General features: G+C 45.8%; 1 protein-coding gene across 9 annotated transcripts in view; it reads left to right on the top strand.

Annotated features, from left to right (window-relative positions):
• Window positions 1-12198, top strand: part of LOC137431757 (calcitonin gene-related peptide type 1 receptor) — a 358961-nt gene that overhangs the window by 295925 nt on the left and 50838 nt on the right. The gene's annotated exons all lie outside the window — the stretch shown is intronic.

The following is a 12198-nucleotide window of genomic DNA, read 5'->3' as shown; positions in this document are numbered from 1 at the left end:
GGAACTAGATGGTATTCATAGAATACTTACCCTGCGCAGTCAACGTGTTGTGAGCCAACTCTTCTGTTTTTGAACATTGTTTTTCTTTGATCCAATATGGCTGCCAGACCACGTGAGCGATGACATCATAAATTTATATTCTCTAAAATAATCGTTGCATAGATCACGCTCAATACATTTCAAACTGATCAGACTAAGCGTTGTCCCTGTCGAATTATGACGTCATCATTATGGCACCAATGACGTCATCGTTAACAACACCGATTCCCCATATGGAGTTCTTTACAATGAGCCATGTTTCAATTTTTTCCATGCAGCGGTTTTCGAGGTATGGAGGTGCAACATTTTTCGGTTTTTCCAAGATGGTGCCTGTACCACATGACCTATGACGTCATGATTATCATTAAAATATTCCACAGGAAAAGGCACCCCTATGGTGAAAATTTCGTGCCCATCAGACCAACAATTGCTGAGGAAAAAAATTCACAATGATCGGATAAGTGTTGTACTTGTCGAATTATGACGTCATAACGAAGGCACCGATGACATCATCATTAACATATCTTATTCCGCATCAGAGCAGAGCCATGTTTCAATTTTTTCCATGGAGCAGTTTCGGAGATATAGAGGTGCAACTTTTTTCAAATTTTTTTCAAGAAGGCGTCTGTATCACGTGACCTATGACGTAATAATTATCATAAAAAAATTCTGAAAATGAAAAAAAGAAACATGGCTCATTGTAAAGAACGTCATATGGGGAATAGGTGTTAACGATGACGTAATTTGTGTCATAATTATGATGTCATAATTCGACAGCACAACGCTTCGTCTGATCAGTTTGAAATTTATTGAGCGTGATCTGATCTATGCAACAATTCTATTTGAGAATATAAATTTATGATGTCATCGCTCACATGGTCTGGCAGCCATATTGGATAAAAGAAAAAATAAACGTTCAAAAACAGAACAGTTGGCTCGCAGCAAGTTTACTGCGCAGGGTAAGTGTTCTATGAATACCATCTAGTTGACAAAAAGGAATAAGTCAAAACGTTGTGACTAAGCTAAGCACATGCACTTTCTAGCCTGAAGGCAAATGTGCTTGGTCATGCAAAGTTATGAACAGTTTGTCAAAGCAAAGACATATGCACCCTGGTCCTAAGGCCATACAAATTAGACTTGCAATCCTTCATATATTTAATATTTGGGACTGGCACGGTGGCCTCGAGGCAACCCACACACTCTTGCATTAGAGCCATCTAGCCTGCGTTTTGAATCCCAACTCAGCTATAAACTGTTATCTTGCTGTCTTACAGTCAGGGTGTGGAATGATTGCGTGAGCTGTCCCTCAGACGGACGATAAACTGGGTGTCCCATCTGCCAACATTGCTTGGTGGATATTAAAGATCCCACTGTGTCTGCGAAGGGAAGGACAGGCGGTCTATCGCCAGCACCCTGGATAAATTCCAAATTCGTGCCCTTATCTACAGGGGGCATTGCATCAGCAGCACAATCATGTGCCCCAGCATCAGCCAGTACTCACAGCCAGGTGATGCATACGGAAGAGAAAGAATGTAATATTGGCACACTGAAATCTGCACTTATGGAGGAGCAAAATTACAAGGGGCAGCAGCTTCACAGACTGACAAACAATTAGGGGAACGGAGAAGAGAAAGAGTGTGTTCATGAGTAGACCAGTAACAGAAAGGAAAGGGGTTGCTTGGGGATTACGTTCATGAGAGTAGAAGAGAGCAAAGTTGGGTATGGAAGAAAGCATGAGTTGATGGTGGACAGCACTCTTGAAATACTGGAGAGGGGGGTGACACACACGCGACAACAGGCACAGAGAGCCAGTTCCACAGATGAGAGAATAGAGGAAAGAAGAAACAGAGGTGAGCATTCATTTTAGAATTGAGGAAGTAATTCGAAGTCGATTTTTGAGTTACACATCTGACTTGTATGAGCTGGAAGAATATGGAGAGATGAGAGGGTGGGAAGAGTGAGGCCAGAAATGAGGCAATATATAAAGCTGAGGGTCCATCAACCTGCGTGTAATGGATGAGAAGCAGACCTTGGAACTTGGCCTCTTGCCAAGATGTGCAAAACCGGCTGAACCGATCGCAACGATATTTTGGGTGGGTAATCCTGAGATCTCCTGGAGTGAAATAGGCTATATTGTTTTTCCAATTTCAGCTTTGGCCTCCAGCATTTTCAGGTTTGGACTCCCGCATAACATTATTTTCCCGGGTGCCGCACAAACCGCTGCACCGATCGGACTCGGTGACTTCGGACAAAGACCTTTTATAAGGACGTGGGTTGAATCCCTGCTTGAGAGAATGCCAACCCCCTGCCCGCCATCACGGTCGTTTCTCCAATTCACAATCCCACGAGATATGTGGAAAGGACGACCCAAAACGAATTATCTTCTTTTCGATTCGTATATAAACATCATTAAAAGTAAATAATGACCTCGGCCAGCTCTAGCAAGAGTCCTGGTTGTTCCAAACTTCTTCCATTTAAGAAATACTAGCAACGGTACCCGCCCTACGGGCGGGGCTTCAATTGGGAGGCCCAAATGAAAAGGTAAAATATCAGAAATTGAAGGCCTTTTGTATTTTAAACGATTCATATTCATGTCCATATTAGTAAGATATACTTCTAAAAATACTGTTTAGATTTTGATGATTTGCGTGTGATATTTAACGGATGTTTATATAAATCGCGCCTCCAAATAGAAGCCCCGCCCTTAGGGGGGGGGGTACCGTCATATATAATGGCGATACAACCGAACTTCACATCGCAGTGATGGTGAGCACCAATATGGCGGCTGTAGACCCTGCTATGTATCGTTGGGGTTGGCGGCTGCGAGAATCCAAGGGTATGATTCCTAATGAGATACACTAGCTACGCACGGGTGGGAGGCCAGAAGCAAACAGGCAATGCAGATACGGCGAATGCTAAAGCATGAAACCAATAAATTCCACATTCCTGTAGCACCTTCAGTCACACATCAGACATGGACAGCAAGTTCGTGAAGGACTTCCATGAAAAACGTACCTGTTCGCAAACAAACGGGTACATTCACGTATAGAAACATCGATCGTGGGTCAGTGGGGAATCTGCATATGGCGATCCGCGAAGTTCACGTTCAGAAAGTAGAAACCATCACGGCATGTTGTCATTCACTTGAACTCGATATTTCTTTTTTTAAATTCCAAACAACATATCTCCAATTAATCACAAAATAAACTTTTAACAACATTGTTAATGTTTCCTTCATTGTAAAAACATCCAAATCAACAGTTAAAAGGATTTTGAGCCGATAGGTGTTACGGCCTTGGCAACATCGATGGAGACAGCGATCTGCTCGCATATACACCATCGAAATAGTTATGTGAAATTCTCTCATGTAGAGATTAAGGGTCGTCCTTTCCGCATATCTCGTGGGATTGTAAGTTGGAGAGACGGCCGTGATGGCGGCGAGGGGTTTGGAATTCTCTCAAGCAGGGATTCAGCCCGTGTCCTTATAAAAGGTCTTTGTCTGAGGTCACCGAGTCCGATCGGTGCAGCTGTGCAGCGATCAGTGCAGCCGTTTGTGCGGAACCCGGGAAAACAACATCGTCACAATGAGAACAATGAACGTCATGCGAACGCGAATGTTATGCAGGAGTCCAAACCTGAGAATGCTGGAGACGAAAGCTGAAATTGGGAAAACTAAATAGCCTATTTTACTCTTGGAGATCCCAGGATGATCCTCCCAAAATATCTTTGTGATCGGTTCAGCAGTTTTTACGGTACCTTCGAACAGACAGACAGACGGACGGACATTTGGTGAATTATAGTAAGATGGAGGCCACTGTGCTCTTGGGAACCTTCAATGCAGCAGAGATTTTTTGTAGGCTTCCCCAGATCTGGGCCTCGACACAATCCTGTCTCTGAGCTCTGCAGGCAGTTCCTTCGACCTCATGGCTTGGTTTTTGCTCTGATATGCATTGTCAGCTGTGAGACCTTATATAGACAGGTGTGTACCTTTCCAAATCATGTCCAATCAATTGAATTTACCACAGATGTACTCCAATCAAGGTGTAGAAACATCTTAAAGATGATCAAGAGAAATGGGAGGCACCTGAGCTAAATTTCAAGTGTCATAGCAAAGGGTCTGAATACTTATGTAAAGGTGATATTTCAGTTTTTTCTTTTTAATAAATTTGCAAAATTTTCTAAAATCCTGTTTTCTCTTTGTCGTTATGGGGTATTGAGTGTAGATTGATGAGGGAAAAAATGAATTTAAACGATTTCAGCATAAGGCTGCAACATAACAAAATGTGAAAAAGTGAAGGGGTCTGAATACTTTCTGAATGCACTGTATGCTCTCTACCAAGTGCGGTTCTAGATTTTGCTGCAATTACATTTAAAACTCCGTATTCACTTTCTTATTCAAATCCTCAACTCCAAAGCCCTCCAAAACCCAGGTCTGCATCTCCCCCTTTCTTCTTCAAGTCCTCAATCTCTTCTCCCCCTCCCTCTCCCCAAGTCTCAACTCCACCTCCCAACTCTGTCCATTCTTGGCCCCTCAAACCCAACAACCCAACTAACTCTCCTGCACATCCCCTTCCCAACCCCAAGTTCTCAATCCCCACCACCCATCCCCAAAGCCGCAATTCCCCTTTCCCAATTCCCCTCTACACATCTGTCCTCCACTCTCCTTTCCTCTTCAAGTCCTCAACCCCTCACCTCCAAAATTTATACAGAGATAGATATAAAGCATGAGGTCCAGAGAGGCCATTCTTATGGCATAACCATGGACTATCACCCCCAAAGGTAGCACTTTGAAATGGCAAGATACATTTTACAACATCATGTGAACAGTCGTGAGCAGCACCGTTTCTGCCTTATTGCTTACATCAGAATGGAAAAACCTACATTATAAAAGGAGCAGTGTTTGTTACTTGCAAAATCGAAGATTTTTCAAGTATATTGGTCGGTTCCGTTTGTGGTTCTGTCTGTTTGTCTGTCTGTTTGTCTGTTTGTCACCGGCCTACAGGTCACAATTCTAAGCCGATCGTCACGTAACTTCACCACGTTGTATAAGTCGTCCTAATTGAGAAGCCTATTGATTCTGAGGTCAAAGGTCATCTGGAGGTCAAATTTATAAAATCGCCATTTTAAATCCGATTGACTTGAAAATTGAATAGCATTTGTATATCAAGTCAATAAATTGGGAAACATACTCTTTTTGAGGTCAAAAGGTCAAAGGTCAACTCAAGGTCAAATTTTAAAAATCAATTTCCATCTAAAAAGCCATAAATTCTCAACCGATTGACTTGAAAATTGAACAGCATTTGCATATCGAGTCACTAAATTGGGAAAGATACTCTTTTTTAGGTAAAAAGGTCAAAGGCAAACTCAAGGTCAAACTTCCAAAATCATCACTTTTTATCTGAAAAACCATCAATTTTCATCCGATTGACTTGAAAATTAAACAGCATTTGCACATTGAGTCACTAAATAGGGAAACCAACTATTTTTGAGGTCAAAAGGTCAAACGTCAACTCAAGGTCAACATTCCAAAATCATCATTTTTCATCTGAAAAATCGTCACTTTCCTTCCTATTGACCCGAGCTTTGATCAAGATTGTCAATTTTAATCTTGATGAAATGGACAAGTTGCTGTATCAATGGAATAATTTTTCTTGGGGAGGGGGGGCGTATTTTGCAAGTATCGTGCTCTGCATGACGTCTTCCTGTTTGTTTGTTTGGCTGTCATGCTATAACTTGAGAACAGATTAATGGATTTCAATGAAACTAATGACGGTGGATTCAGGGAACTCCCAGGAATGCTTGCGATGCAAAACAAGACCGATAGTTGTCTAACAACAGCATAGCTGGACTTGTTTGGTAATTTAGTTGAAGTGGATAGTATGACCTGGGTGGGGATACCAGTTAGCAGCTAGCAAATACTGTAAGTATTTTTTTTAAATTGACTTCAGGCATGGACAGCTGGTTCGTGATTGACTTGGGTTCAAAAAATGGCAATGGCAAACGATGAACCAATAAATTCTACATTCATGTGCCACCTTCAGTCGAACATTAGGTATTGGCAGCAGGTTTGTGAAGGACTTGGACAAAAAAACGTCCAGTCAATGGCAAAACTGTAAATGGGGAATCCGTGAATGTCACAGATGAAAACTCTTACATCATTTCCTCATTTTTTAAAAACTCAACATACTATATTTTCATTCGAAACAGCATCATTCATCATTTCAATCACAAATTAATTCTATAGTATTAATATATCAAAAGATCATGTTAAATTGTATTGAGATATTATCAAACTAATGAATCATTATCATCTGTTCACTTCCGGATTTAGGAGCAAGGTCCGTGTCGATCACATTTCAAAATCATAATTGTAGTATTGACAAATTTCTGAAAACTCCTACCTACTTTACGACACCTGCTAGGACCCCAAAACGTTCCACAGAAGGTAATTATATTTCCTTTAAGTAAAATATGCAACTGTAATGGTTACTAAATGCTGTCCCCCCTTCATGTGACCAGATCCTCAACTCGAATTGGTGTATGTTTGTGGTGACATACATGCGGACATTAAAACGTGAGCCTGGTGTTCGCTTTAGCGGCTAGGGTGCCGGCTTGGGATCCTAGGATCCTGGCGTTCGAATCCCGGTCATCGCTGAATTAACGCCAGGGGGGTTGACTCTGTCTGTTATCCTTCCGAGGTCGGCAAATTGAGTACCAGTTCACTGGTAATTCCCTGCGTGTCGCAAAAGGTGACTAACAGGGTTGGCAGCAGGAAGGACATCCGGCCATAAAACATTGCTTCCAAAAAGGGGACCACGGTGCCCAAAAAAGGCCAACCCCTGCTCTGTGGGGAAAATGGCCTCTAAAGGTGTTTTTTTCAGACGGCATTGCCCGACAGCAAAGGTGGGCGGTCCGCTTCGAAAGTCCGCTTATCCGCTGCAGCGAACTAACGTTTTCGAAGCGGATAAGCGTACGCGGACTACCGAAAAATTAAAGCGCATCGCGATTCGCCAAATCAGCTGTTAGCCTGAGCCGTTACTCTAGAATTGTGAATATTTATTTAAGTGAATAATAAGTGAAAACTGAATATTTTATTGGACGCTAGAGCGGCAATAACGTCAAGATGGAGAGATTTCTGACTCTCCAGCCCAGCGGCAGTGCCAGGGACAGGCACACGAGCGACGCAAACCAGCAGTCCCAGCACAGCGACATCCACAACCCGGTCGCTCCCGAGCTCTGCCTCGGTCGAGCGCGTGTTCAGCTACGGGTCGGACATCCTCAGGCCTAAGAGGTCGGCCCTGGCTGCACCGAACTTCGAGGCCCTCGTCTTCATGAAGGGCAACCTCCAAATCCTCAAGAAGGCCCACGAGGTGGAGGAGGAAGACGAGGACTAGTCAACAGACTGCTAGTCTGTTGACTAGTAGACTCTCTTGTCAAAGAAAGGACGGGCAAATTGATTTTTCTTTAATGTAACTTGCATATATTAAAATTATATTTAAATTAACTGTAGAGTAGAGTGGAGTCGAGTGGAAAACTTTATTTCAATAAATTTTGAATAAATTTTATTTAAATAAAAATGTATATTTTTTATCTTAAAAGCTTTGTTTGTCTTTGTAGTAGTTAGAAATGGCTATTTAGGCTTAAAAAGCATTAAATTCCCTTTAGAAACGTCAAAAATCGCTTTTAAAACGTCGAAGCGCTTTAAAAAAATCGAATCGAAGCGGATAACCGGTAAGCGGACTATGATTTTCGGCCGCTGAAGCGGATAAGCGAATCGGACTACACGGGCTGGCAGAGCGGATAAGCGGTAAGCGGACTTAAAATTTTCCGAATCGCGCCCACCTTTACCCGACAGTCTACGCCATAAAAAGGGATGGTTTGTGTATGGATACACATGGCCAAACTGCAAATACCAACTTGCTCCCTCTCTCTCTTTGCCCCTCACTCCTTCCCACCCCTCTCTCTATTCTCCCGTTAATATTCCCGTCAGCGAAGCGACTGTGATCTTTTCTTGTCATTTTAAAAACAATCACTTTTTGTCATTTTCCCCTATATATATATATTGTTGCGAATATGGAATTTGGCCTCCATATCCGCTTGTAAATATTCCCCTATTTTCTCCAATACTCCCCAACTTTCCCCAATCCCCCATTCCCTAGTCCCATTGCATGTAAATAACAATCAGTAGAGCCGACCTTCCCCTTATTCCCCCATTAAATGTCGTGCCCAGGTCCACCGCACCACACGTAGACAACTTTCGGACATCTTCCTAGTTATTCTTAATCTATGTCAGTTAAGGCCTCGTTTCCATTAATTATGACTCTTCGTTGCACCAGAATGTGATTATATGGCATCAGTAGTGAGTTTAGGACCTTTCCCATACCTCCTCCCATCTTCTTCCCCAAACAACAACAATAACAACAACTACAACAACAACTACAACAACAATTACAACTACAACTACGACTACAACAACAGAGGGGCGGGGAGTGTGCGTCCTCACACCGGCTCGGTTACCCGCCATGACCATGCGCTCCACGGCGTTACCCCGAAGGGGCTGGCTGTCAGCTCCTCGTCAGGGGCGGAGCCAGTAACCCCCCCCACGCACCCAATGAGAAGCAACGTGCCGATTCCATCTGGGGCGGAGCTAACGAGCCGAGGGCGTGTCACTCCCCGCCGGATATACGCGGCCCCGCGCCGGATGTGACGTCAGATGCGCCTCAGCTTGGAGAGAGAAGCCACCGCCACCCCCAGCGCGACGATACCTCCCCGCATCTTTGGACCGGACCGGACCGTACTGTACCCTGCCCCGAGCCCAGGAGGACCTGGAGCCATCGATCCTGCCTTTCCTAGCCATCAAACCCCCGTGTGAGTCAGCCGTTGTCCCGTTTGTCTGTCGTCTGTCCGGGGTTAATATAAGAGTGTGTCTAAGTGCCTGTCTTCCTGTAATATACCTCTAGCCCCTGTAATCTGACCTTTCCGTACGAATATAATCTCCTCCGGAGGTCTTGAGAATCGAAACATTGGTGTCGTATTGTGTTATTGTAATCCAGCCGGGTGTCTTCTTTTTCTTATTGAGCCAGCATCGCGCGACTAGTCAACGTTCGGGCACAATCGGGTAACTTGTGCAGACGTGGTCATACCATAAAACCGCTCGGTAAATAACATCCAAGCCACGTCTGTAACAATTGGTGTCGAGGAGTGGAATTCGAACCCGGGACTAAATTAGTTAGGCCCAAATTTTGGGAGGGAAAATCGAGCCGGAGCGCGTACGGCGCTCGACCGAATCGATTCGGAGCGCGTTTCCCGCGCGAAATTATAACGGCGAAATTTGAATTTGTTTTACGAAAAAAAAAAAAAAAAAAAAAACCGAATTTTGAAAGTCGCGCTATGGCGGATCAAGACGGCTGGGGTCCGGTAGGGGAGAGTGAAGCAGGGTCGGTCCAGGACCAAATTGAGACACGTGAGGAGAGCGAAACAGCGGGGGTAGCAGACGCGCGAAATGGCGCCTCGCACATAGCTACGGCGGCCGCACCCGCTGCACAAGTGGGAGGGATGGCCCAGATGCAGGTCCTCATGGAGCAATTTATGGCGCAAATGCAGGCGTCCCTCAAACTGCAGAGTAACCAATTGGGGAACCGGATGGATGCTCAGAGTGAGCAAATGAGGGTTGATAGTGGGCGATTAGAGGGCCAAATGGGGGTAATGAGGGACGAAGCGAGGGGTACCAGTGAGGGATTAGACAATAATTTTAAGGGATTAGACAATAATTTTAAGGGATTAGACAATAATTTTAAGGGATTAGACATGAAATTTGGGAAATTAGACGATAGATTAGGGGAAATACAGGAGGGGTTAACGGGGGTAGAAAACAGAATGGCCGCTCAAGAGAATCAGATAGAGGGAGTGAAAAATGGGTTAGAGGGGTTAGAAAACAGTATGGAAGGCAAATTGAGGGACATGAGGGACCAAGCGGAAAGGGAAGTTAAACAAATGGAGCAGCAGATAGAGGGGGTCAGAATGGGGGTAGAAACCAAACTGGATGCTCACAGGGAGGAAATGGAGCAGATGAGGGTGGCATCTGGGCAGGAGATGCAAGTGATGGGAGAGGAGATCAGAAGAGGAGTGAGTGAGGAGGTCGGAGGAGTGCGCGAGGAGGTGAGGCACTGTAAGGAGCACATGGAAAAGGAGGTGAGAAAGGGGACTGTAAAGTTACAAGGGGGCATAGAGGACCTGACGCAGGAGGTGGAACAGCTGACGGAGGGACAAAAAGGACTAACGGAGCAGGTTCAAAGGAACACTGCGGTATTAGGAGGGTTAAAAGCGACACAAAACGACATAAAAAACGACTTGATAGCGACAAAGAGGGAATGTCAGATGGTACGTGAGGGACTGACAACGAGGCTGGACGAGGTGATAGAGGTTATGGAGACGAAGGACCGGCAGGTGAGGACGCACATGGAAACGGTCAAGGTAGCCTTAGAGGATGAGCTTGAGGAGACGTACCGGGGAATAAAAGAGGTGAAGCACAAATTAGAAGAAGTGGAAGAAGGGATGAGCGAAATTAAGAAGCGACGGAGAGGGGATAAGAAAGAGATAAAAGAGGAGATAAAAGAATTGGTCCAAAGTCTGTGTTTGGATCGTGATGATGTGCTCATTAACCGGATGAGGGATTCGCAGGTGATGGAGGAGAAGCGAAGAGGAAGAGGACCCGGTGTAAGCGGTGACCAATATGGTCGTGCGTATGATGCGCCAGGGGATTTAATAAGCTTGGGGGTCGAGATAGACCCGGGTGTTCGTGAGAGGCCATTGGTGAAGTGTGCGACAGGTCTGGTGTGCGAAAAAGGAGGTGTGCGAGAAAGTCCGACTCTGGGGTGTGTGAGGAAAAAGTGCACGCCGAGGAGTGAGTGTGCCGTCAAGAGTGAGTTGGTCGAAGCGCGTGTGCGAGGGAGCACATGGAAGCGCGGTGTGGTGAGTGTTACAGAGGGTGTAACGCAAGAGTGTGCGCGAGGAAGGTGTGTGACGGACAGGTGCATGGGGAAAGAGTGCGCTGTCAAAGGCAAGGAAGAATGCACACCTGTGGTGAGTGTTACAGAGGGTGTGACGGGAGAGTGTGCGCGAGGAAGGTGTGTGACGGACAGGTGCATGGGGAAAGAGTGCGCTGTCAAGAGTAAGGATGAGTGCGCTGTCAGGAATGGAGGTGAAAGTAGTGAGAGTGACATGGAGCGTGAGTTAGTTGTGACAGGTGAGCGAGGATGTACACCTGGAATAGAAGGATGCACACCTGGAATGGTAGAGCGTGAGTGGGAATGCACGCTGGAGTTGGTGGTGAGGCACGTGGTTGGGTGTGCGAATGAGGGCACACCTGTGATTGTCACAGAGGAGGTGACCGAGGAGGGGGCGCGAAGCGGTGTATTGGTGAGGTGTGCGAGCAACGAATGTGTGCCAAAATGTTCGGTGGTCAGGTGTGTGACCAAGGCTGTGAGTGGAATGAGTGTACCTGGGTGTGTAAGGAAAGGTACGAGGAGCATGGGCACGGCTGGATGTGTGAGCAAGGAACGGGCTGCGGGGTGTAAGCGTCCAGGTGAAGCATCGACGTTAGACGGGATAGAGTTTAGAACGACTTATAGCCGAATCGGGCCCTCGGTGCGTGCTGGGCCTCGCTTTGAACGGCCGCGTCTGTGCTCCACTAGGCGGAGCGGGCGGCTGGATAGGAAGGGTCGTTATGGCGACCACGTTTTGTTGAGGCATGCCGGCAGGTCGAGATCGGGACATTGGATGGCTCCACGCCGAGGTGATGTGTGGGATCTCGGCACGGGTAAACCCCCGTCCCTGCACCGAGTACCGGACGTGTCCAGCCGCTGGCACAAAACAACCAGCATCCATTGCTTGGCTTTACGAAGCCGGGCTTTGGACAGGGATTGGCGCACCGAGAGGTATTAGTGAGTCGACTGGGTGATGAGGTTAGTGTTTTGGACCCAAAAGTAGAGAAAAACAAAATTTGATGATTGGTAATGGTACAGTGATTGGCAGATGATTGGCAAATTTTTGATTTGTTGAAATTTGATGTGCAAAATTGGTAGTGAGAGACCCCCGATGTGGTGGGATGGCATCCCTGCCACCCTTCCCATGGGGGGGCAAAGGAGCAATAGCTTATGG

This window comes from Myxine glutinosa, chromosome 7, assembly GCF_964187855.1.
Source record: "Myxine glutinosa chromosome 7, kmMyxGlut1.1, whole genome shotgun sequence".
NCBI classification, from domain to species: Eukaryota; Metazoa; Chordata; class Myxini; order Myxiniformes; family Myxinidae; genus Myxine; species Myxine glutinosa.
Note: the sequence above shows the minus strand (reverse complement) of the source record. Positions and strands in the feature narration are given on the sequence as shown.